Source organism: Manis pentadactyla, chromosome 2 (assembly GCF_030020395.1).
Source record: "Manis pentadactyla isolate mManPen7 chromosome 2, mManPen7.hap1, whole genome shotgun sequence".
Lineage (NCBI taxonomy): Eukaryota > Metazoa > Chordata > Mammalia > Pholidota > Manidae > Manis > Manis pentadactyla.
In genome coordinates, this window is record NC_080020.1 from 208903771 (window position 1) to 208929822 (window position 26052).

The 26052-nt window shown below is 37.2% G+C and overlaps 2 long non-coding RNA genes across 3 annotated transcripts in view; one reads left to right on the plus strand and one right to left on the minus strand.

Moving 5' to 3' along the window:
- The window catches only part of LOC118935412 (uncharacterized), a 177934-nt gene that overhangs the window by 22511 nt on the left and 129371 nt on the right, over positions 1-26052 (minus strand). The window contains exon 2 of the long non-coding RNA XR_005033807.2: positions 1351-1538. This is a non-coding gene — a long non-coding RNA (uncharacterized LOC118935412). The remainder of the gene's footprint in view (positions 1-1350; positions 1539-26052) is intronic.
- Positions 5829-25498, plus strand: LOC118935411 (uncharacterized). Of its 2 annotated transcripts, none has more exons than XR_005033805.2 (3): positions 5829-6495; positions 16559-16833; positions 25250-25498. It is a non-coding gene; the product is annotated as an uncharacterized LOC118935411 (long non-coding RNA). The 2 variants fall into 2 exon arrangements; XR_005033804.2 differs by lacking the exon at positions 25250-25498 and adding an exon at positions 20652-21996.

The following is a 26052-nucleotide window of genomic DNA, read 5'->3' on the forward strand; positions in this document are numbered from 1 at the left end:
AATTCCTTGCCCTCCATTTAAAAAGAAAAGAACAAACCTCTCTATTTTGAACAAACTTTAAGTATATATATGCCTTTCAGACAGGTTGGTTTAGCTAAAAATTTAAATGACCTTTCAGTAATTGACATAATAAAAGTAAGGTAAAAGATATAAAAATATATGGCACATATATATATCTGATGCACAGTTACTGAAAAAAGTAGAATAGCACAACTGAGTAATAAAAATGAGCAATTGTTACACCTAAGTGGTTTGGAAAATACTTGGCAAGGAATTTGGTGGTAACAGAAATAAGGTTTTCATTCTGAAATTCATTACTCTTGCTTTTCACCTTGATGATTTAAAAGTCCTAAATGAGAAGTTGGATAAAGCTGGTTGTGGGTAGAACCAGAAAACGAAGTGTGTATACAAAGAAACATTGAGAAACTGCTGAGGATAGAAGCAAATGTTTACTATACAAATGGAAATTGAGCCCAACACAGAATGAGGTAACCCCACTGGAGAGAGCACAATGCACACAAAGGTGAAGAACAGAGGTGGCTGGCAGACAGAATAACTCACCTGATGTTGGATTTTCCTAGCCAACAGCCTTTCTAAATCAGGCATCTTTTGTTGTGAGTGTCAAGAGAATACAAAGACAGTCTGAATCCAACAAAGGAAATCATTGATTCCAAAAGAATAGATGAAAACCCATTGATAATGAGCCCCAGAGCAATTCAACCTAGAAAATATTTGGCAGCATAAATTGAATGTGGCTCAGCTCCTTAGGGAATATCAAACCCAGAGACTTGTCCTAGGATTTGATTGTTAGAAATTCTCTTTAATTAGGATGACTTTTATATTGTACTGAGGTCACACTATAAAACTTTATTCTACCTGGGAAATAAAAGCCAGTGTACTGAGGAACAACTCCTAGTATCCAATCATGGCCTTGGAAGGTCTCGCTCACATCTAATACTCAACTCAGCACCTTCCGAGGGTGCCATGTTGCTTTGGTTTTACCTGTCTCTGTTACCCAAGGGCATTTGAGCAAAGTTATGAATAACCACCTATTCTCAATCCACTATGCAATAGAGAAATTAGGGTCTCTATAGCACAAGATGAGTTTTCAAGCTAACTTAGGAGAGTTTATAATTTAGTTGGTTTCAGCTGAATATTACCTCATGCTTTCATCTAGACCTTTACAATATAATCAATGTTTTCAGACTGAGAAATGCAGTATATGTGAATTCAGGTTACTTCCTTCCCCTTCCCATCCTTTTGTCCATCATCCTTGAGCTAAAAAATAGAGTGTTATTTTCTGTAGGGTGAATGAGAAGGTGCATAGAACAAATCTCAAAAAGCACTTACATGAGGAGTTTACTCTGAAACACAAGCAGAGCAAGGGTTCCGTGGTTTGTGCTTGGACTGTTATGCCGTTATATATAATTCCATTGTAAAGTACATATCCGTGCGTTCCACAACTTCCAATGTGTTGGTGAAGAAGGCAGGCAAGCACCAAGGAAGGACGGAACAAAGAAATGTTTCTTCACTGTCTTCTAAAAGAAAGATAAGCAATTAGCAGATATTAACTTTCTTAAACCTTTGATTAGATAGTTTAAATTTGACTTACAGCAGAACATTTAAATTTCCCAAAATTAGTCAGTTTCTGTTTACTGTCCTAAATCTTTGGAATATAAGATTCTCTGCAGGGAATCTGCTGTGGGAGATGACCACCAGCACTCAGTTTTGGTTGTCTAAACTATAGGCAGCTGAGACCAATGGCTCTTCCCTCAGCCGGAGGGGACCATCCCCAAACTCAGTTTCCCAGGACTCCAAAGGCCATATGCACGGCATGGTTGGCCTTCCCGACAACTTGTGTAAAATAGCTGACACCTAACCCAAAATATCCAGTGCCCAATAATGTGATACTCTTCTCACTGACAAAACTGTTCCTGTGCTGTACAAGAAGATGCAGTGAGTAAGGTTCCTTTCCTGGAACGCCAAATGCAGTTGAGTTGACTTAGTGGGTCTGGGGTGTTCCAACCACATACAGTTAACTTTAAAGCCGTTGGAATATCCTGCCTCATAAAGATAGGAAGGACAAGAAAGGAAGGAAGGAAGGAAGGAAGGAAGGAAGGAAGGAAGGAAGGAAGGAAGGAAGGAAGGAAGGGAGGGAGAGGGGGGGGAGGGAGGGAGGGAGGGAGGAATCTATCTCCATAGATGCTGAAAAAGCATTTGACAAAATTCAACATCCATTCATGGTAAAAACTCTCAACAAAATGGGTGTAGAGGGCAAGTACCTCAACATAATAAAGGCCATCTATGATAAACCCACAGCCAACATTATACTTAACAGCAAGAAGCTGAAAGCTTTCCTTCAGGATTGGGAACAAGAGAAGGATGCCCACTCTCCACACTTTTATTCAACATAGTTCTAGAGGTCCTAGCCACAGCAGTCAGACAACACAGAGAAATACAAGGCATCCAGATTGGCAAGGAAGAAGTCAAACTGTCACTATTTGCAGATGACATGATATTGTACATAAAAAACCCTAAAGACTCCACTCCAAAACTATTAGATCTAATATCTGAATTCAGGAAAGTTGCGGGATACAAAATTAATACACAGAAATCTGTGGCATTCCTATATACCAATGATGAACTAGCAGAAAGAGAAATCAGGAAAACAATTCCATTCACAATTGCATTAAAAAGAATAAAATACCTAGGAATAAACCTAACTAAGGAAGTGAAAGACTTATACTCTGAAAACTACAAGACACTCACGAGAGAAATTAAAGAAAATACCAATAAATGGAAATACATCCCGTGCTCATGCATAGGAAGATTTAATATTGTCAAAATGGTCATCCTGCCTAAAGCAATCTACAGATTCAATGCAATCCCTATCAAAATACCAACAGCATTCTTCAATGAACTAGAGCAAATAGTTCTAAAATTCATATGAAACCACAAAAGACCCCAAATAGCCAAAGCAATCCTGAGAAGGAAGAATAAAGCTGGGGGAATTACGCTCCCTGACTTCAAGCTCTACTACAAAGCCACAGTAATCAAGACAATTTGGTACTGGCACAGGAACAGACCCATAGACCAATGGAACAGACTAGTGAGCTCAGATATAAACCCAAGCATATATGGTCAATTAATATATGATAAAAGAGCCATGGATATACAATGGGGAAATGACAGCCTCTTCAACAGCTGGTGTTGGCAAAACTGGACAGCTATATGTAAGAGAATGAAACTGGATCATTGTCTAACCCCATACACAAAAGTAAACTCAAAATATATCAAAGACCTGAATGTAAGTCATGAAACCATAAAACTCTTAGAAAAAAACATAGGCAAAAATCTCTTGGACATGAACATGACCAACTTTTTCATGAACATATCTCCCCAGGCAAGGGAAAGAAAAGCAAAAATGAACAAGTGGGACTATATCAAACTAAAAGCTTCTGTACAGCAAAGGATACCGTCAGTAGAATAAAACCCTACAGTATGGGAGAATATATTCATAAATGACATATCCAATAAGGGGTTGACATCCAAATTATATAAAGAGCTCACACACCACAACAAACAAAAAACAAATAAGCCAATTAAAAAATGGGCAGAGATCTAAACAGACACTTCTCCAAAGAAGAAATTCAGATGGCCACCAGGCACATGAAAAGATGCTCCGCATCCCTAATTATCAGGGAAATGCAAATTAAAACCACAATGAGATATCACCTTACACCAGTTAGGATGGCCAACATCCAAAAGACAAACAACAACAAATGTTGGCAAGGATGTGGAGAAGGGGGAACCCTCCTACACTGCTGGTGGGAATGTAAATTAGTTCAACCATTGTGGAAAGCAATATGGAGGTTCCCCAAAAATCTCAAAATAGGAATACCATTTGACCCAGGAATTCCACTCCTAGGAATTTACCCTAAGAACGCAGCAGCCCAGTTTGAAAAAGACATATGCACCCCATGTTTATCACAGCACTGTTTACAATAGCCAAGAAATGAAGCAACCTGAGTGTCCATCAATAGATGAATGGATAAAGAAGATGTGGTACATATACACAATGGAATATTATCCAGCCATAAGAAGAAAACAAATCCTACCATTTGCAACAACAACATGGATGGAGCTAGAGGGTATTATGCTCAGTGAAATAAGCCAGGCAGAGAAAGACAAGCATCAAATGATTTCACTCATCTGTGGAGTATAAGAACAAAGGAAAAACTGAAGGAACAAAACAGCAGCAGACTCACAGAACCCAAGAATGGACTAACAGTTACCAAAGGGAAAGGGACTGGGGAGGGTGGTGGGAAGGGAGGGATAAGGGGGAAAAGGGACATTCAATTAACACACATAATGTGGGCCAGGGGGGCCCAGGGAAGGAAGTATTCACAGAGAGGATAAGTAGTGATTCTATAGCATCTTACTACTCTGATGGACAATGACTGTAATGGGGTATATGGTGGGGACTTGATAATAGGGGGAGTCTAGTAACCATAATGTTGCTCTTGTAGTTGTACATTAATAATACCAAAAAAAAAAGATTCAAGGTTCTATTCATCTAACTATACATTCCCTTGTCTAGTTTTGACCTTTCTAGGTAGAATAAATTGTATGTCTTCTGTAAGGATTCAATCTTTTTGTATCATATATATATAAAAGTAGACTAATTACATAATTTTCACATCAAAAATATTTTATAACATTTTGAAGAGGGTTATTTATTTAGTAAATATGAGTACAACAGACGACTCAGGTAATTTGCACCTAGCAGAATAAAACCTATTTTTCTTTTACTGCAAGAATTGTTGGTGTCTTAAACAAATCCTCCAGAAGAAACCTCTAATCCAGTGATCCTTTTTCTTTTTATCTTTTTGCCATTTATCAGATTCTATCTTCTATTACAATCACCCATGATAGTTTGTTTCCTCTAATGGGTTGTAAATTCTATAGAGAAATTGCCTCATTTCTATGGGATCCTAGAACAGTAACTACACTACTGAGAAGATGATAGTTGCTCAATAAATAGTGGCTAAACACACAAGAAAATGAGACTTCCTAAAGAAACCCTGCCCCTGGTTTTGCTCTGTGTGTCCGTGTGTGTGTTGTGTATGCATGTGTTCTTTTTCCCCTGTATAAAAGCTCTGGTTGAATGTAAACTGATAATCAAATCTAGGCTATGGGATATGAAAAGTTGTACTTTATGGTTCTTTGTAGATAAAACAAACTATTGCCTCAACAATCACTATACCAAGTAAGCAGTTACCACCAGCAGGTACAACCAACAATGATCTACACAAACACTGGCTGCCATCTCCCCTTTGGTCACCTTATAATCACCTTGCATTCCTGACTAATGTACAAACTTCTGGATCACAGCCCACCATCTGGACTCCTGTCCTCCTCCAAGGGCATTGTCTGCACTGGGCCACTGCTCAGTTAATTAGTTACACTGACTAGAGCAAAATGTCCTACTCATGATCACTGCAATATTTTTTTCCAAAAGCATTAACTGCCAAATATACTTAATCCTGAACTTCATCCTAACTCTGTTTAACAATATGTCATTGTACATTAAGAATAAGTTTTGTTAGACATTTGCCTAGACGAATAGTCCTTCTCTAAATTTTTAGGGATTGCAGTTTTTAAAGAGTCACTGAAAGAGCAAACAAAATCAGTAAATGGTTAGGGTCGAGTCTGGAATGTTCCAGATTTGCCAGCCAGGCCCAGCGAACTGCCTGTGACTTTCCACACATCAGCAAGTTCCATCATTAAAGGTTTACAGCTCAAGCCAGGCCAGCTGCAGACAGAGTTAAACCAACACAGTACAAAAGTGAGGGGAAAACAGTGTGAGACCAATTAAAACAAATTGGTAATGAAAGCAACAGCTGGACGTCAACATGTTCTGCTCTGTTAATGGCATGTCAACAGGGTGAATATTAGAGAAACCGGTGCTGTCTGAAGGAAAGGAGAAACCAGGACCCTAGTGGGAAAGAGCAGACCTGAACCTCGCCGGAGGCATTCTTGCCCACTCACTTGGGAAGGCCACAGGCACCAACGAAAACCCATTCAAGGAACTTTTCTCTGCTCTAAAGCCTCCCACTGAACTGCCACCTCAGGAGTAACATCCCTTTCACCTTAATGCAGAGCTCATTTGACAAATGAGGTCATGACAGAGAGGAATAGTCAACAGAGCCTGAAAAGCAGTGGGAAGTGAGGGACCTGGGTTTTGAGTCCAGTGCTGTCATTATGATCTTGGTCCCTGCTGCAATGCAAACACCTCGTCTGTAAAGAGAGAGGGATAATACCTTTGTTTTCTCCCCCTGGCTTACAGGAGTATCTTGAAGATGACATGAGAAATTACATATGATGACAGTTTGGAAATTGCAAACATTGCTCATCAAATAAGGAACTCTTCTTAAATAGCTGGTCGGCATGTTTTTAAAAACCAATTTCGTAACTGTTTCAGAGCATGTGAACGTGAGTTTAATATTGAACCACCTGCTTGTTCTCATTGCACTGGGTAAGTACAGAACCACAACGCTGCTGAGAAATTGTCGGTCAGATGTAACATCACATGATGGTTGACTGTGTGTTAAATCTTTTAATCCTCAAATAATTGATGCACTAATTTATATATTACTATAAAACCAGTATATATATATATATATATATATACACACATACATATATATATATATAAAACTGACATGCTTATATATGAAACTGATACATATCACATTTATTTATGAAACAATGATGGAGAACTTCCATATTATTGGTATCTATATATAAAATGATTAGATATATTTATATATACATACATGTTATGTATAAAATACACATATAATGACACTTATTGATGGAGAAATACTTGATTGCATTGGAGAGGGAAGACTCTTTTAATTAAGACTCAAAATCCAGAAGCCATAAAAGAAAACATCAATAATTTTACATAAAAATCAAAATCTTTAAGATCATACAAAATATTGTAAGAAAAGTCAAAAGAAAAAATAACAAATAAGAAAAGTGTCTGCAAATCATTTTGTAGATACAGGACTAACTTCATTAATATGTACATGTACCTAGAAATTGACATAGGATCTAAAGAAATAGTTCACATAAAAATATATTCATACAAAGAGTTGCTCAAATTTACACCATAAAAGAAGTGTAAATAGTAATTATGAGAAATCATTTGTTACTTGCTAGAATAGCAAAAAGCTGAAAGTTCCACATCATACTTTAGCAAGACTGGATTGAATCAAACCATTTTAGATACCACAAGTGTGAGTATAAATTCAAACAGCCCATACACAGGTTTACTGAAACTTATAAAGTCATTTACCTTTTCCCCAGAAAACCCACTTCAGGAGATTTAGTCATAAATATGCCTGAATCTATTTAAAATTATATATTTACAGGGTTATTTACTATAGAATTTTTTTCAATAGCCAAAAATTGTGTCCACTCAAGGCATCATCTGTTGGGATGTATTTAAATATGATAATAGGTCCACAACAGAACACTGTAAAGCTGCAGAAAAAGGACGCAAAAAATCTGTTCTAGTTACAACTGCCACACAGCAAACCATCCCAAAGTCAGGGATGTAAAACAACAAACATGTTATTACACTCATGGCTTATATGAGTATTCCAAAAGGATACCATAGGTACAGCTTCTCTCTCTTCTACCAGACAACAGGGTTTCAACTGGGAAGACCTGCAGGCTCCCACTGCTGGAGGCTGAAGTACTTGGAAGGTCTGCTCATTCACAAGCATGGGGCTGAACGCTGGCTTCTGGAACCTCAGCTGGGGTTGAAGCTACAAAACCTGCACGTAGCCTCTCCTCTTGTTTTCTTAGGCTGGACTCCAAGGGCAGCATTCTAAAAAGGAAGTCAGGATGATGCTGTATTGCTTTTTTGTTCTAGCCTCATCACATAGTGTCACTTCCTCCATGACCACAAGCCTGTTCAGGTTCATCAACACATCTCTGATAAGAGGAGTGTCAAAGTCACAGTGGAAGAAAAATAGTTGGATGGGAAACTATTGTTTCTACCATCAGGGGGAAATATAATCTGCCCCACTGGAAAGATTTATAGGATATAGAGTTAAATCAAAAAGCAAGGTATTGAAAGGCATGGAATATACTGTCTTTTATGAAAACAAAAGAGAAGATTTAAGCTTAGATAAAGAAATCCTGAAAAAATACACAAGAAACTAATAAAAGTAGCTAAATTTTGTGGGGAAAGTTTGAGGGTATCATAAAGAAATGGGTAAATGAGGTCAGGAGAGAAAAGGTTTTTACTCCTTTTGTTTTTTCAAACTTAGGAATGTGCATGCATCCTCTGAAAAAATGTTAAAAATAATGATAACTAATAAACACACTCACTGACACATACATATTTATACCCACATGTATTTAATTATTTTTCTAGAATAATTATGTGGGCTGATTATCTTTTTAAATTTAAAGAAGTAATTACATATGTAAGCCTGCCCTGGCACCTCTAAGGAAAGAGCATGTTTTGTGGTTCAAAGAAAAATCACACAAAATATTCTATAGGCTTAGAAATAGAAAATTGACTTTTCTGAATTCATACTTTTTGTGGAGGTCAGTACTACTCATCTGCAGTATAAAGCTTGGAATCAATTCTTTTTCATTGCACTTCACTTCTCACTGTGAAGGTTAAGGTCTCAGTTGATTCTGAATGTTTAGCAATTAGATGTGTTTCTCTCTTTCTCCTAATAAACAATATTTATTTAGTGTTATCCTGAGCCTGGCTATTTGCTAATCATTTGAAATGAAACATATAATTTAATCTTCACAATAACATTATGAGGAAGGAATGATTACTTTGCCAGTTTTACAGTTGAGTCTGCAAAATGCCAAAATACACACATTGTATATAATGGAGACAGTATCAGTAAAGGTTTGGTTGACTCCAAAATTTAATCTCTAAATTCGATTTCAAGATCTCATATTCTAACACCTGGAGTTGACACTCCTCTAGAAACCCTTTAACAAACCATGAGATCATTTAGTTGGAGGTAACTCTAAGAATACTTAAAACAACCTCTTCAATTACAGAAAAGGAAATTAAGGTCAGAGAAACAAATTATCACACAAACCACACACAGCTTCTCCGAGTGGAATCTAGGTCTCCTGACCCTAGGGCGGTATGCTTCCCTGCAGCATATGGCCTCCTTCAGAAACAGAAGAATTCACTCCTCACCTAATAACCCTGCCACAACTGCCTGTGACAGGTTGTGTTCAAATCTAATCCATTTTGAGGTACATTCACAATAGAGCTGCAATAGCTGAGTGGGAGGCTGATAAGCATCACAAGGGGAGAGAAATGGCCCACTCTCCCTTGGCTATAAAAGGAGTTCTAATTATGCTAATGTATTTAGAAAATATTTTTGATAGATGGTAAAGGAGGCTGCTAACAAACAACCATGGAATGTGAATGGTCCCCAGCCAGGAATTCCTTTCTGCTATGCAGATGAAGGACACTCCCAGAGTCAGGCATTAAAGTTACTCCCACTGTTCAAGGACTTCAAGCAGAACATCACCAGGCACCATTTTGACTTACTAAGGCCAACTTTGAACACACCTATAGCCCAGTTTATTCTGTGTGTGAAATGAAGAGCGTGCCCCAGCTAGAGCACTTCACTGACATTAAATACCCCTTTAAACATGGAGCAATGGCACACTGAGGGCGCTCTCTGTGCCTGGCACCCTCTGCAGGCCACACATGGCGAGGCAGAGATGAAGCGCGCAGTGGCTGACAGCTGCTGACCACCAACAGTGTGGATCAACTCGCTTCCCTCCTCAATGCCAATGACAAATGTTAGCTACTTTATAATCCTTGATTCTTCAATCAAAAAATGTTGGGTTTTTTCTTCAACTTTACTGAGGTATAATTAACAATGACTTTTTTTTTTTAATTCTCCAGTTGTAAGCCTTATATTCCACACACATATGTGCTCTCATACACTAATCACGGCTTTCGTTGAGCAGCAAAGGGGAAGATTTCCAAAAACTACCTGCACATTGAAAACCCCTTAAAGGAACTAGTGCACCACTTATGGTCGAAGAGTTAGAAAATGGAAGGCATTAAAAAAACACACACACAAGGGAAGGCATGGGAACTAGAAGTTACTTCAGTGGAAATTAATTCCTGATAGGACAATTCATGGTATTTAAATTATATATGTCTACCTTATTTTATTGTCCCATGTCAGGTTTTTACCAAGCCAGGTTCATCAGTAACTCCTTCAAAGGTGGCTGTCTTAAAAAAAGTATACCCAAGGCACTAATTTCTGATGTTAAGGATCAACACCTGCCTGAGTTGTGTGAGTCATAAAAGAACCTGATATTCTACATATTTCTAATAAACCAGTGCTTAGTAAATCCTATTTCCAAGACCTAAAAACATCACCGTTTGATTCTGTTTTCAACAGACAACATAAAGCTTACGGACAAAGGGAGAAAGGGACCTCCCCTCTTGCCTAAACTAATACAAGAAAATACCCAAGGCTGTCCTGTTGGACTGCTAGATGCACTCCCTTCTCTGAGCCTGAACTGATATTCCTCTGGGTAACTCACACATTTTTCTTTTAATGTTTTTTTCATACAACAAGGTCCATAGACTTTTTTTCAGTATGTATTATTCTGATACAACAACGCTCAACATATATATAGCTTCTACCGTGATTTAACATTCTCCTGTCCCCAAGAATCCAACGCTAGCCCTCTTGTGTCCCTCTGCACTGGCTTTCAAAGTTCATTTAGAATTTCCCTCATTTATCGTCCATCCTTGTTTTCAGGATCACATCCACAACTCAAATGAACCATACACCATTACCCTGCAAGATAACCTACCACAGCTTGGAACATTAGAGAATTATAATTTTTCCAAAGCCCAATAAAATCCCGTGTGTTTTATAATATTCTTATAAATATCATTGGCATGGAGATTAAGTAAACAGCATTTTGTGATATCTGAACCCTTTATTGCTATAAGTTTCTAAGAATGGTACTGGCTGAGAGGTGTAAATAATTAAGCATACCATGCTTTCCAACCCAAGTAGGTTTGGAAAATTGTAATTTATCAGGCACAATTAATAAACATTTCATGCTAGCTGTAATACACTTATAAAACCAAGTATCAACATACGTTGTTTTGAAAAGGCAGAATCTAAAAGGGAATAATTATTTAAAAATATATTCAAGCATCCACTGCATTTCATACTCTGCCAGGTGAACTGGCAAACAAAGAAGTGTTTAGAACTAGCAAGTATGTCCTTGCAACTGTCCTGGAATGACCATTGGAGCTGGTCATCCCCAAGGCAAGGGGTTGCAAACTTGACCTTTGATAACTTGATGCCCAAGTATGGAGGAAAAAAATCTGAGGAAAAACTAGACCCTTCTTTCCTTGCCATGGCGGCTATGCTGAAATGAAATAAGAATCATATTTAGTCTCATAATATCTGACCTAAGTTCTTCAGTCACATACTAGCTGAGTGATTTGGCCATTAAATAAATGTATGAATATGTCATTGTACTTATGAATAACAGAGATACAAAAAAAATCAGTGCCTATTGTATATGAACAGGTATTCCCAAGGGAGAATTTCCTGTCATAAAAATATAAGATTTTTAATTATCATCAGGTAATATGCTTCAGAGCTTAACCACTAAAAATCTCACAAGACAAAGAAGGTATCATCATGACATTAGGGAACTATTCAAACTCTCTGAGCCTTTTTGACCACTGCTTTTTTGAAACTCCAATTTAAAAAATATATATAGTAGAGGTAAGTGTACTAACATCAGCAGTCCATAGTAACTCTTTTACTAATTTGAAACTCATTCTGAACTGTATACATATTAATCACTCCAACTTTCTGCAAGAGAGAAGAATGGGCTTCTAATTGACAAATTATACTTGAATCTCATTGACAACCCTAAATCTCAATGACAACCTCACTGACAAACTCACAGGCAAAATCACAAAACAAGTCTACTATCTCACCTTTTTTCAATTAGAATCTTCAGTGACATATTTATCAAAATCTCATCTTCATCTTTGTAAATTTTGTAACACTTCACTTTTTCTTTGAATCTAATAATTACATATGTATGTATATATAAAACATATAATAAAATATATATTTTTGGCATCTTTATCTCAAGAAGTACTAGATATATCGACTTCATATTATACATATCATGAAGAAACTAGATAGAAAAATTTCTTCCCTCGTGGAGCATACAGAGCAAAGTGCTATAGAATATATGGTAAATGTATAAGAGTGCCTGTTATCTCTGTGTCCACAGAAATGAATTAAACTCAACCTTCAAGACCTGGTTTAAATGTTGCCATTTCTATAAATATTCTCCTAATATCTGGCCCGATTGGAAGTGACTCTTTCCTCCTCTCAACTCCCATAGCATTTCATTAGTCATTAATATCTCTGTTCCCTCATATATTTAATGAACACCTACTTCTGAACACAAAAGAATCAAGAGAAAGTTGTTCAGTGAATGAGCCAAGAAGCACATGAATGTTAAATAACAAAGTATGCATCCCCCACTCAATAAAGACTAATATTGATGTTAAGAGCCCTACAGGCACTTTTTAATTCCACAATAGCCCAGTACAGTAGATAGAGATTGTTCAGAAAAATGAGGAAATAGCAATGAATAAGACAAGAAAGCTCTTTCAAAGCTATTTTACTAGGAGAGTCAGACAATAAACACATAAAAAACATATGCATATGATTTACATGAGATACAACTTAGTGTTAAGTTCCATGAAGAAATGTAAAATGTGGTACTGGGATGGGGTAGTGACAGTGGTCTAATTTTAGACAGAGCATTGAATTTGAGTGGAGCTCTGAATAAAGTGAAGGAGTGGAGGAGGGGGCATATCTAAGGGAAGAGAATTGAAGGCAGAGGGAAAAAACACGTGTAAAATCCCCGAGGCTAGAACATGTGAGTGTGGCTGAAGAGGAGTAAGAGGGAGAGAGAGAGAAGTCGGAACAAGAGCTAAGAGACAGGCTTTGTAGTATTTTTGTAGGTCAAATCATGAAATTTTGTAGGAAATTAATATGATACTGCCTTGAAATAAAGAATTATTTAAATTTCAAGAAGGTAAATGTAGTATAGAGTGACATAGTAGGAAGAAGGTCATAAAAACTTGCATCCAAACAAAAAAAACCCTGAAGAGATGTAAACAGTGGATTCCTTCCTCAGGAAAATTATTATAATTTCCTGAGTCTGTTTTCTGTTTTGTAAAATGTAGAACTGCCTGAAGGCAGTGATGAGAACAATATAGTCCAAAAAGCTGAGTTAAACCTTAAAACTGACATGAATCATATGAAATCCCTTTTATATGAAAAGTGCCTTAAGGAAGAAAAAGTTTTCCCTATGCCAGAGCAGAAAGGAAAAGAATCTGGCTGCTACAATATTGATAAAATATCACATATCCCAGGAAAGAATGCATCCATCAGAAAATGAGTTAGTCAGCAAGGAGCATGAGAGAAAGGAAGGCATGAATTACCAGTACTGCTTCCAGCACTGACTGGGGAACTAAGTGTCCTATGAAGATAAAATGATGCAAACCTGCCCAATTTGACTGTCAAGACAGATCTATCCTGAACAGATGAGTTATCCAGTCAACTCTCTTTGTTTTGATTCCATGCTCACAAGCTGCCTTCTGATAATCTAGTTTCCCAGTATGATTTTCTACCAGGAGAGAATGTTCTGGTGTGGCTGGGAAGTTACATTTCTCTCTATAAATTACAGCATTGGCATTCTGTATCCCATACTTTATTCTCCTGTGGGTTTAGTTGATGTGAGTCAGCATGCCTAAGTCCAATAAAGCTCTGATAAACTGACATTGCTTTCTGAATCTGTGAGACTGAGGGGTCAGACCCAGGGTTGTGATGGGCTCAGCAGGTGATGCCCCTCCAGGGGCTATTGGTAACTAGACAGCCATACACATTATTTTTTAATTTCTCCAGTGCCTAATTCAAAAGGCTGTGGGGTTTAGATGAAATAATGTGTTTGAAAGGGTATGAGGAGCTGTGACGTTCTTTTGAGGAACAATGGAAAGTGCCTAAAAGAGGGTGAAAGAAACAAACTGTGTACTACAGACCTTGACCATCTGGTTATTTGGGTCCATCTGCAATACAGAAGAAACACTTTCCAATCTAGGAATAACATGTGGTGTTCCCACGAAGAATGTAAAACTCATAGTGACAAGTTCAGATACTGAGTAAGCTATCTTTCCCTGTTTGAATAAGTCTCTTCAGAGAAAGAAATTCTGGATTTTCCTTTTATGAATACAACACTCCAATACAAAAATCTGGAACCACTGCTGATTGTTTTGTAGTTATACATAGATATAAATATAGATGTAGATACATAATCCTTATAATATGCCAAGCAACAGGTCCAGCTACACAATTTGTTAGGGCCATGTGCAAAAGGAAAATGCAGGAAAAGTCAAGAGAAAGGTGCTATAAAAGATATTAAAATATAAAGATCTTTCTTTTCCTTCACAGTCTCTCTCTTCACTTATCATGGTGTGCATTTGCAATTTATGTCATTGTGTCCTGTACAACTGCAGTTTACTTGACCATGAAGCCTGCTCTACCAGGAACTGCTTTAAGAATAATTAAACTCTCATATTAACTGTATGAAGTTGGCACTATAGCTATCCTTCATTTCAGAATGAGCAAACAGCAATAGAGAGGTTAAGTAGCTCATTCAAGTGCTAATAAGGGTTAATAAATGGCAGAGCTGGGATGTGATCCCAGGCTTTTAAGCTCAAGAAACCATGATCTTAACCAATACATAGTGTTGCTTCCCCTAAAGGCATTGATTTTAAATTCATCCCAACTTTCCTTGGCTCTTCTTTGCTTCCTCACCTTCTAAAAACCTAAAAGACAATTCATAGGCATCATAGAGAAATCCATAGATATTGCAGGCGTTTACTGACTACACTTTGTTAGCAGGTATAATGAATAATAGTTAACACTTTGCATTTCACATGGGCCTAGCAATTTGATAAGGTAACTGTAGTCATTGCCTGTACTTCAGATGAGGACACAGAAGTTTAAAGAAATTAACCTTTGTGAGAATCAGGTAATAAGTGAAAGAGTCAGGATTTGGCCTCAGACAATTCAGCATCAACAGCTATGGGCTTACATACTTGGTCATAGCACTGTGATTTTCCCAACTTCCATTTTAATGATGCCAGGGGTAAGTGACTGGGACCAGATTTATATAGATAGAGTTTATTTCTGCCAGATTTCTGTTCAGTCTCATAGGCTCAACGTGAGAGATATAATTCAGCTGCAAGAGTAAAATGTTTGACATTCAAATGTGTACCCCAGTACAAATTTGCTGTTTTCCTTTAAGAGTTTCTTCCTCTGAAAACAGTTCAGAGAGATTTAACCTAGAAAGAAATGCTAGAAACAAAAGAAGCCACAAAACTTTAGAAGGCTGCCCTTGGAGAAACTGTTATCCCTGGCTGCTAACTTGTAAGCAAATAGAAGTTGTAATTGGATGAGCTCTCTTAACTGAATCCAATAGAGAAAGGAAGCTCAAGTCCTGGTCTTACTTCTAATGTTCATTAACATGACATCATTTCTTGGACAACCTTAAGATCAAAAGAGATGGGCATAAAACTGGAAAATTCCCAGATCAGTCTCAGAGAGTTTTCTATTTAGAAGCTGCTTCCAGAATAGCATAATTATCACAGTAATCACATAATTAAATAACAAAAGCATAATCAGAATAACCATTCCAAAAACTTACTAAATTAGGTGACATAAAAAAGAAAAGAAGCCTAAAGAAATAATTTTGACTTGGGACATAAAATTAACTCAGGAGCTAAGGGACTGTTAAAGTCCAGAAGCCATGAGTAATGATGGAAGGCTTTTAAATCCCTGGCAAATTTTCAAGGCACATAAAGGAAAATTAGGACTGCTCTTCCTGACAGATTTTTAATTAAGAGCATTTTATTCAAAAGTAGCAAATTCTTTTACCTGCCATTGTATATTCTGTAGTTAATTGAAGATCCATCACAGAACACTTGGTTCTTCTATTACCTTTCACCTAAGGAAATCAACATTACCAGAGACATTTAAAAAATAATGGAAGACCTAATCTCATTTTAAAAAGCAGTAAATAAAGGGATATAAAAATACACTGTCTAGTGTTAAAGCATCCACTCAACTCCCTGTTCCTTTACTGGAACACACAGCTCCTCCCGTTTTTTAAACAGAACCTGTCTTAACTTGAGTTTCTCAAGGAACAGTGCCAGAGACAAAGGATAACATGCAATAATTTAGTGGGGAGTTTGATGGAGGTCTCAGGAATGAGACCTGAATCATCTTAGATTTTTGAAAAATGTTTTATGTTTTCTTATATACAATACTATTATTTTAAGAAAAAGTTTATTCTCTCAATGTTTATGTCAGTTCTTGTCTTTCTTCATTTTTTTTCTTTTGATAACATTTGTTAGGACCTCTCGATCAACGTAGAATAAGAAGAGGAAACCAAACCCTAAGGCTGCTGATATGGTCTCATGCAGACTGCCAGTCCCCTGACATGATCTTAGCAGGAAGCCTTTCTGCTCCTTGGTCACTTCACACCCCCTGAGCCTCATGGATGGGAGGACTCAGCCCAGGGATTCACCTCCTTGATTCCTGGGTTAAGGAGACTGACACAATCGCACAAGACTGATGTTTATACTCTCCTTTTCTTAAAACCTGCCCCAACCCAGGACCAGATTCATGGGTAAGTGTTCTGTGTAGTCATGTAGGCTTGAAATCAGAAGGGTCTCATGCTTGGTTTAATGTTCTCCTATCATTACCTAAAATTCTTAATCATTTTTTGAACAAGAGTTTCCACATTTTGTTTCACACTGGGCCCCCAAATTATGTAGCTGGTCTGGCTCCCACATATCACTCAGCCAAGCTCTCGCAGGAACCTTCTGAGTTCTAATGCTTATTCCTGAACTGTTAGATGTTACTATTCAGTCTCAATCCTAATCTATACCAGTTCTCACTAACTGGATTCCCACAACCCTCAATGCATTACATGCATCCACGAGAATGTTGTCTTAGCAGCCATGTGACCCATGAGGCAGATGACTAGCATTAGAAGGAAAAGGGAAAAAAAACATGGACACATCACCATTTTCCTAGATTTCTTTGCTGAATCTTTACTGTGTCAACCTTAGGGTTCAAAATGAGTGGCATTTTACATTTGTGTGCAAAAAAGGGACTGAATGATTTAAAAAGTGAAGGCAAACTCCATTGTCATGATGAAAGAAGGAAACAGGTTCAGTGGAAATGAATGGGTAAAGGAAATATCAGGACAGAACCAAAGCACTAAAGGATTAGTGGTAGATAAGACAAATTCACATTACATGAGAAAATTTATATTTTTCTGGTTGCATAGACTATTGAAAATAATTAAAGGATGATAGCAAAGTTCAATAATAAAACTCCTACACTAATTAAAAATCTTTAATTATTTGTTACTTATCTGTCTTTAGAAAAGTATGTTTAATATGTTTTAAGCTTTCTTCAATAAAGTATTTTTAGTATTTTAACTCATCATTCTGCAACTTCAAGAATCTTTATAAAGCAGTGTAACTGTAGAAGACATACAATATTGAATTTTATGTTATTGAACACCATGACATATCCTGGGAGTTGTATGTGTAACAGAAAAACTACAACACCAACAACTATTTTGAAGGTTTACAACTTGCTAGGTAGCATATACTTTTTAATGGACTTACATTATTTAATCCTCAAAATAACCCTATAAATTAAGTACTATTATAAAAATAATGAAACCAAACTTCAAAGAGATTGAATGATTTGTTGAAGGTCACATGGGAACCAGAGTTCAAATCCAGAAAATGTCTAATAATCCCTCTCTTAAAGATACACTACTTATACAAAGTCCCTTCGATCTAACAATCTGACATCAATCTAGCTTTTTACCTTTTACTCAAGAACTTAGATTGTCAAGAAAATTTAGAAATCCAAATGTCGAAAGCCTTTGACATTGTTTCCTGATCCAGAGAAAGGAAACATTTTCGTAAGGGTGTAGATGAGAACAATTACTAGTGTGTGTCTCCCCATATGTGCATAGTAAGTTTGTGAGTGTGGTGTGGTGTGTGTGTGTAAGGATGGTGTGATGGTGGTAGTGATGGGTTCTTTGGGAGTGAAGGACACAGGCATATGATCCTTCACTACCATATGCTGCTACCAGAAAGAAAATATTTCTGTTGGGGAAAAGTATGGTTTTCTAAGATCTCTAACTACCAATAAGCATAGCTGATAGATCTGGGGCAAATCAAGGCTGGAGATCAGGAGTCTCCACTGAAGAATGTCCACACTCTTTTGAGAATCCCTCCAGGGAAGCTTACTTGCAGAGAAGTGCATGATTTTCTCCAGACAAGGGAAAGATTATTTCCTTGGAAACCATATTTCTGATGTCTGGTCTCAGCAACTCTTCTCACCTAATGCTTAATAACATAAATGACACAAGATTCTCCTAAATAAACTAGCATATGGACTTCCCCATCTTTCTTATTCCATCTACATAATCATCAGATGATTCTGATTCAGTACTTTGTAATCAGCCTTTTCATCCTAGTTTTAAATGGTCACAGACTATAATTATAACCATCAAAAATCCTTTCAGCCAATTTAAAATCTCCTTTGATGAATGGAAATTTAATTTCAAGAGATTGGGATACGACAGGAGGAAGCTTCACATTTGAGTGCACTGGGAAAACGGAAATAGATTTGTAGACTTACCACTTAAGTTGAGAAGTTCCTTAGCTGCAAAAGGAAGGAGGAGGAAGAAGAGAAGGAGGAAAAAGAGAGAAAAGCGAAAGAGGGTAAAGGAAGGGAACTAAGAAGAAATAGTGAGGTATAACAGTGAGGTTTTAATCAGAAAATCAGAAACCATTTTAAGTATTTATGTCAGAGGGAATTTAATTCAGGGTATTGGTTACATAGGTCGTGGAGGAGCTGAGAAGTCAAGATAGTTCCAGGATTAGCAACAGCAAAAAGCCACTATACTGTAGAGCAGGAGAGACAAAGGGAGAAAAAGGCAGGGTTACATGAACCGCGGGGCCAGGGAACCTGACAGGAACTACAGGCGCGACAGACCTATCAGGAGGGAGCTGAGGTCGTGGAGGGACCCAGCCTGTTAAGAGATACTGAATGCATGCCGGGAGGAGGGCTTCTTCCTCCTCACTTTCCGTATTTCCACCAAAATTTATTTTGGGTGAACAGAGTTGGGGCCAGTTGACATGCAGGGGTCAGCTTCCCTGTGGCACAGAGAAGTTTGTGAGAAGAGCAAAAACTGCACCTGAGGAATGTACCTGACAGGTTCTTTCAACTGTAGGTAAAATCAGAAGCCGAGTTGGCTGGAGTGGAACCATCCACGTCATCCTCGTGGCTGAGGTGCGTGACTGACAGCTGGGGCCCAGACAGTGAATGAGAAGGAACGTGACAAAGTAGCTACTGAAAAGCAAATTCTCCCTGTAGATGTACATCCACAAAATAGAGACGAAGGTAAAAGATTCCTCAGCACCCATGAGGGGAGTTATACGGAAAGGGTGAAATACCAGTGAATCAGGGGTCCCACCCAAGCCCCTGGGAAACTGCCGCGCACTGGCGGGTGATGAAAAGGGACGGGCGCCAAGCTAAGCTGGCAACGCCCCATGGGAGGTGGAGGGGACAAGGTAAAACTTATTGTTGGAGAAGCATTAGCTGCCTTCCGAGTTGACTGAATTGTCCTGGCGACAAGAAATGACGGAGCTTCCTAGAGAAGAGCAGGAAAAACAGTGCTCTTTGTTTTGTCTTATTTTGTTCTAAATCCCCAGTTGCTCCATAGTCACAAACACGCCCCATGAACACCAAGTCTGAAAGATAAATGAGTAAAAGGATTTAACCAGTCATGGTTAACTGCTGATGACACCACTAAAACCTCCCTCTGCATTCACTTGTAACTGTTTGGAACTTGATGCCTTTCATTCATTCCTTCTACCTCAGGTTCTTACCCTTCCTGTTAGTCTGCAAACCAAAGGGCAATTTATCTCTATTTTAGTGGTTTTGGATTGTGTGCAGCTCTGACAGTGTTTAGATCAGCATCACCTGAGATACTTACATTCTTTTTTGTTTTGTTTTTATTAACAATCACTGGCGGTGAGACACGAGATTCTTCATTTTTAACATACCACAACTGATAGCCATTTATACTTCAACCTGAGAATGACATATTTGCAAGTGTTCTGGAAAGACATTGAGAGCAAGAAATAGCAAAACAGAAACATAAAGTTCCACATCTCCACTCTTCTCCCCATAGTTTTACGTATCGGTCTTCCACTAAGATTTCATTGGAAGAATTTATTTTCTGTCAAAAAAAGAAAAAAGAGGAAAAAAATAAATATGTAAATGATATGTATGTATTAAAGGATATGACAAATCATGGATCTACAGAACATTTTCCTTTAATATGCGGCCCACTGCCATGCCTGCTCACATCCTGGCACTTGCCTGAGGTCGCCTTCTCTGTTACTCTAGGTCAGACTCAGTGCTTCATTCTGAGAGCTGCTAAAGCTGTTATGCAACTCTCTTTGAGAAATAAATCAGAAGAACAGAAGTTGAAATTGAAAAACTGACCTGTCTCTTAGTTATTCGTAAGCATTAGATCGCTTCTCTACCGAGTAGGTCTAAGCCATTCTTTTTAATCTTATGGCAAATATCTTTAAAATGTTTATACTGCTTTGACATTATTTTGTATTTTAAACTTTTGAAAACAATTCTCATGCTTTTTCATGTCTCAGCTTTGTTATATGCCACCCATTCTCTCTTTTGTGCATGCCCTGTGAATGCGTCCCACATAAATGTTTATTTGTGCCAGATCATCATATGCTAGTATTGGCAATTCAGTAATAAAAAGATATCACTATTTCCCAACTTTCGATAACAAATATAAAGTAATGTCACCAAGGATATATAACTCTGATATATTTTAAGCTAAGAAAGACATCAGAAAATAAGACATTTTTGAAAGATTTTCTAATATCCCAAAGAGAGAGAAAAGCCATGGGCTTTAAAAAACAAAATAAAGATGTCCTTTTCCAGAAATGACCCATGTGAGAACATAAATAGAAAGAGACAAAAGTAAAGGAATTTGAACAGAATTAAAGTAAATCAAGAAACAAAGAAAAGGAATTTATATAGATCAGGTTACAGAATTGATGGGGGGAAAAAGGCCAGTATTGGGTTCAAGAGAAAAAGATTACAGAACATGTTATCCCCTAATTAAAAAGAAGGAATTAAATAATACATGTATTTTTAGACCTGTCTGAGGAACAATGAAAGTTAGAGAGACAGGATAAGGGATAGGAGCTATGCCAGGCCATCAATCTGAGAATGAAGAGGGAATTGTGGTATGGAGTTTGAAGGCCTGGGTTTGATACAAACTTCATCACTTATTAGCTTTGTGACCTTGCACCAGTCATTTAATGTTTCTTAAGCATGTCTACTTCTGCATTTGTATGGTGGAAATTATGCCTGCCTAATGGTGTCTGGTGAGGGTTATACAAGGATAATACAGATAAGTTTTATAGACTTCAAAGACCTTCTGAATATGCAGGTCAATAACTCATAAACACAATTATTTTAAAATCATACCTTGCAGCACCAAATGTTTACCAGATTGTTCATGAAATATAATTCATGAAGCATTGATTCAACCAACATTAGTTGAACACATACTATATGTCTGTGAATGTGCTAAGTGCTAGGGATATGAAGATGAGCCATAAGTAGCTATGCATAATGATAAATGAAACCTTTGAGGAATAAACAAAGTAGCATTACGTATGGTCAGGCCAGTTTCAGGGAGAAAACAACATTTAAAACTGGGTTGTTGAAGCCCCTCTAAATGGACCTTTATTACTGTAACCAATGGAGTTTGTAAAAAGCTGAAATAACTCACACAGAAGTAAGAAACAATGACTATGGAAAGAAGTGTTAATAGAGTGAATAAATAATATTTGAAAGTTAGATATGGAGTTTGGACTACTGGCATTCCTAAAGATGGATTACAGGTTGGTTGGTTTCTTTTTAAATTCTTGCCCCCAAGTCTGTTTAGAATTTCACAGAACGTAATGCATATACAGAAATGTCTGGTCAGTTAGTAGACCACTTAATGGACTTAACAGCAACCATACATTGACTGAGGGAAAGTAGGTACATATTATGAAATTCTTAAAATACATCTTAATAAAGCAAACCATGGTACTTTTTTTGAATCAGACAGACACTGAAAGAAAAGCACTATTTAAATATGAGATATATAATATCTTATCATGCCAATGATGAGAAGATTGGGAGTGAAATTAAGTTGACAAAAGGAATATATCAAGATTGTTTATTTATCCCCTGAAAGCATGTGATCTGTAGGAAACATTAAGTTCAGGAGAAGCTTTAAGTTAAGATGGTTAAAGAAGCTTTAGGTTAAGCTTTTGATTTGATGATGGACAAACCAAGCTCAGATACATAATTTATATAGTCTGTATCACACAGATCTCAATAGAAAAGACTCTACATACCTCAAGATATCTCTAAATAAGCTGGTATTGGAATCAGTCAACCAAAGTGAAAACATCAAAACAAATAGAGAGAACAGAACAGCATTAATAACATAAAAATGGAAGATGGACCAGTGGGAACTTTACTACACACTTTATAGAGGAAATATTTGCCCCTGAGAAAAGGAGGATTAAAAGAATTAAATCTGTACTAATTTGGAAGTTACTCATACTAGAATCTTATTGTTTTACTTACCAGCCTTAATACCCCACCTGATAATTGCGTGTTGATTTTCCTCAGATACCCTCCTTCTCCAACTCTGACCCCATATTTGTTTGGACTCCTACATTCAAGGATGTTTTCTAAGGCTGGGTTCTCCTGGAAGCCGATCCTGAGTTGTGGATTTGAGGGCAGGTGACTTAGTAAGAAAGTGTTTCCCAGATAAATCAGCAAAGTGGGAGAAGCAAGATCAGAATGGGAAGAAGTCAAACAAGTGTTTGATTTGATTTCAGGTGATGTTCCAGCATCAGTCTGATGCCAGAGAAAACTCTGTAGTATAAATTGAAAATAAGAGTTTGTTTTGCCTCATTGGGAGAGAACTGAGCTTTTATATACCACACCAATCTAATCAATGACTTTGGGCTACCCTAGGACTGGCACAAGATGCCAGACATCTGACTTCCTACAATGTGTCTCTCTGTGGGCCAGGGCAACCCAGGGCAATCTTCTTAAGATTGTAGCTTCAAGGCAATCATAGCAAAGACACAGACGTGAAGGATGAGGTCAAAGAACCTGTAAAGTAAATCTAAGGGGATCTTTTCGGGGCACCAGCAGTCTCCACCACAGGTGGACGCAGGAAGTAAGTCTGAACTATAGCGTATTCCTTGCCCCTGGACATAATGGATGCTTTTGTAATAGCATGTGGACAGAGGTGTCTAATCAGGCAGCTGAGAAGCACTCAAAGAAAAATACAGAGAGACTAAATGTAAGCCAGAAGCTTCTGGCAGTCATCTCTCCACCATAAAGAGAACACCTGCCCAAGAAGGGAACACACGGCGTGGGAATCAGAGTGAAGAAGTGGTGAGTACAAGGCTGGACATGGTGACATTATTTGAATCACTCTGTCACCTGGTTTCACCAGAGATTTTATAAGGCTATTAATAAATTTCCTCTTTATACTTGAGCCAGTTTGATTTGGGCTTTTCTTACTTGTAATGAAAACAGTCATATTTGAATAACTATTAACAAGGTAACACTGTGGAATCATTTTTTGAAGCCTGAATCCACATACATTTACTCTGAAATCTGTCTGATGTCAAACATCTCCATGTGTATTCCTATTGAAGGGAGCTATTACCTTGGCCTGTGAAAGAAAAGAGGCAGCTCAGAAGGCAGACCATGCATCCTTCACAGGCAGGAGGACTAGCTATGATCAATAAAGAACTGTCTTAAAATTTAATATTTTCATGTTAGTCTATAAAGGTTGAAAGAGAAAAATTAATGATGACCAATCAGTGAATTCTACCTCTCCATACTGAAAGACAGATGGTCAGGAAAAGCTCTAGAAAATGCATAGAGTGATGATGCTATGAAGGGAAAATGCTGACAACCCCGTCCCCCCAGATAGAAAAAAAAGAGAAAAAAGTATGAAAAAAGAAATACACACATAAAATTAGGAGCTCAAGAATAAGAGAATTTAGAAGACCAAAATATAGATAAAAGTTAAAGTAGAAATCTCCTTATGGTGTATTTTCATTCAATCCTATGCTTATTTATTCATTCTTTTAGTAAATATTAATTAGAGTGATTGGCTATGTCCCAGGCATTGTATTAGGTGCTAGGAATAGAAAAAATATCCCTGCCTTCATGAAGCAATGAACTTTCTTCCCCTCCTTCCTATTCTTCATCCTTTTCTTCTTCTATTTTTAATAAACTTCTCCTAGAACAGCATCTGGCACATAACAACTGCTCAATAAATGTTTGAATGAAGAAATTAATACCTTAGGGCTAAAAACTTTTTAAAAGAAAAAAACCAAATTTTAAACAGACAGATGAAAAGAATATGAGAAGCACTTTCAAGACAAATAGGTAAGGAGAAGAATAATCAAAGGGCTCATTTTTTACTTAATAAACATTTTTTAAAGTATCTACTCTGTGACCCACACTGGAGTAAGAGCTATTCAGAAGAATCGTATGTTGGTTCTTTCAAAGTTTCTATTCATTTTCTGAGATACTGTAGCCTTTCATACAGTACAAGCATATTTTTATTTACATTATTAAACAGAGTCATAAAACTTGCTTGAATATACTTGTCTAATTCCAATACTCTGGTCATCTTGGAGTCAGTCTCCATTGATTGCCTTTTCTCTTCAGAATGGATCATGTTTTTCTAGTTCCCAAGTGTTAAAAAAGTTTTGGATTGTGCCATGAACACTGTTGCTTAGAGTTGATTCTATTATACCCTTCCAAACAGGGCTGTTGTATGTTCGCTTTAACAGACAATTAATTTGCACTCAAGCTGCAAGCTCTGCCTTTTGAGAGAATATCTATCAGTTTAATTTTTTTGTCTTTCACTTTAGAGCCTGGAGACTACGCTGTGGATGCATGGCTGACAACAATGGATAAAAACTCATTGAATTAAAAATGTTTTTTAAAATGCGCCTATACTGATCAAAATAAGTAATAAATGACCAAATTGAAAGTTTGATGAAGAATAGGATATTAATATAGCTCATAGTGCTATCCCATGATATACTTATTATCTACACAGGGGACAAGGTAAGTGGAAAAGCATGACAGACACCTCCAGAATCAAGTGATCAAAGTTCACATCACTAGTTTTGAGCAAATCAAACTGTGTACCATTCGATAAGATGATGAAAGAAAAACACAACATCATTTCCATAATATTTTTCTAAAGATGCAGGATCTGAATCTGGTCATAATAAAAAGCCTAAATAAACTAAATGGCATTCTACTAAAAAACAACTGGCCTCTCATATTCAAAATTATCAAGGTCATTAAAGTCAAGGAAAGACTGTTCTAGACCTAAGGAGAATGAAGAGACATAACAATCAAATGAAACACAGGATCCTGAACTGGATTATTCTACCGTAAAGAGCATTATGGGAACAGCTGATGACATATGAATGAGGACTGAGGATTAGATGATGTTAGAGTCACAATGGCTGAATAATACATCATTCCATACACTAAATGCACACTAAAATATTCAGGAGAGTTTGGGCAACAGGTCACCAGCTTGCTCACAAATGGTTCAGGAAAAAGAAAAAGATATTTACAATATACTTGAAACCTTTCTGTAAATGTGCGATTGTTTCAAAAAATATATATATATTTTATAAAAACAGTGTAACTTTCT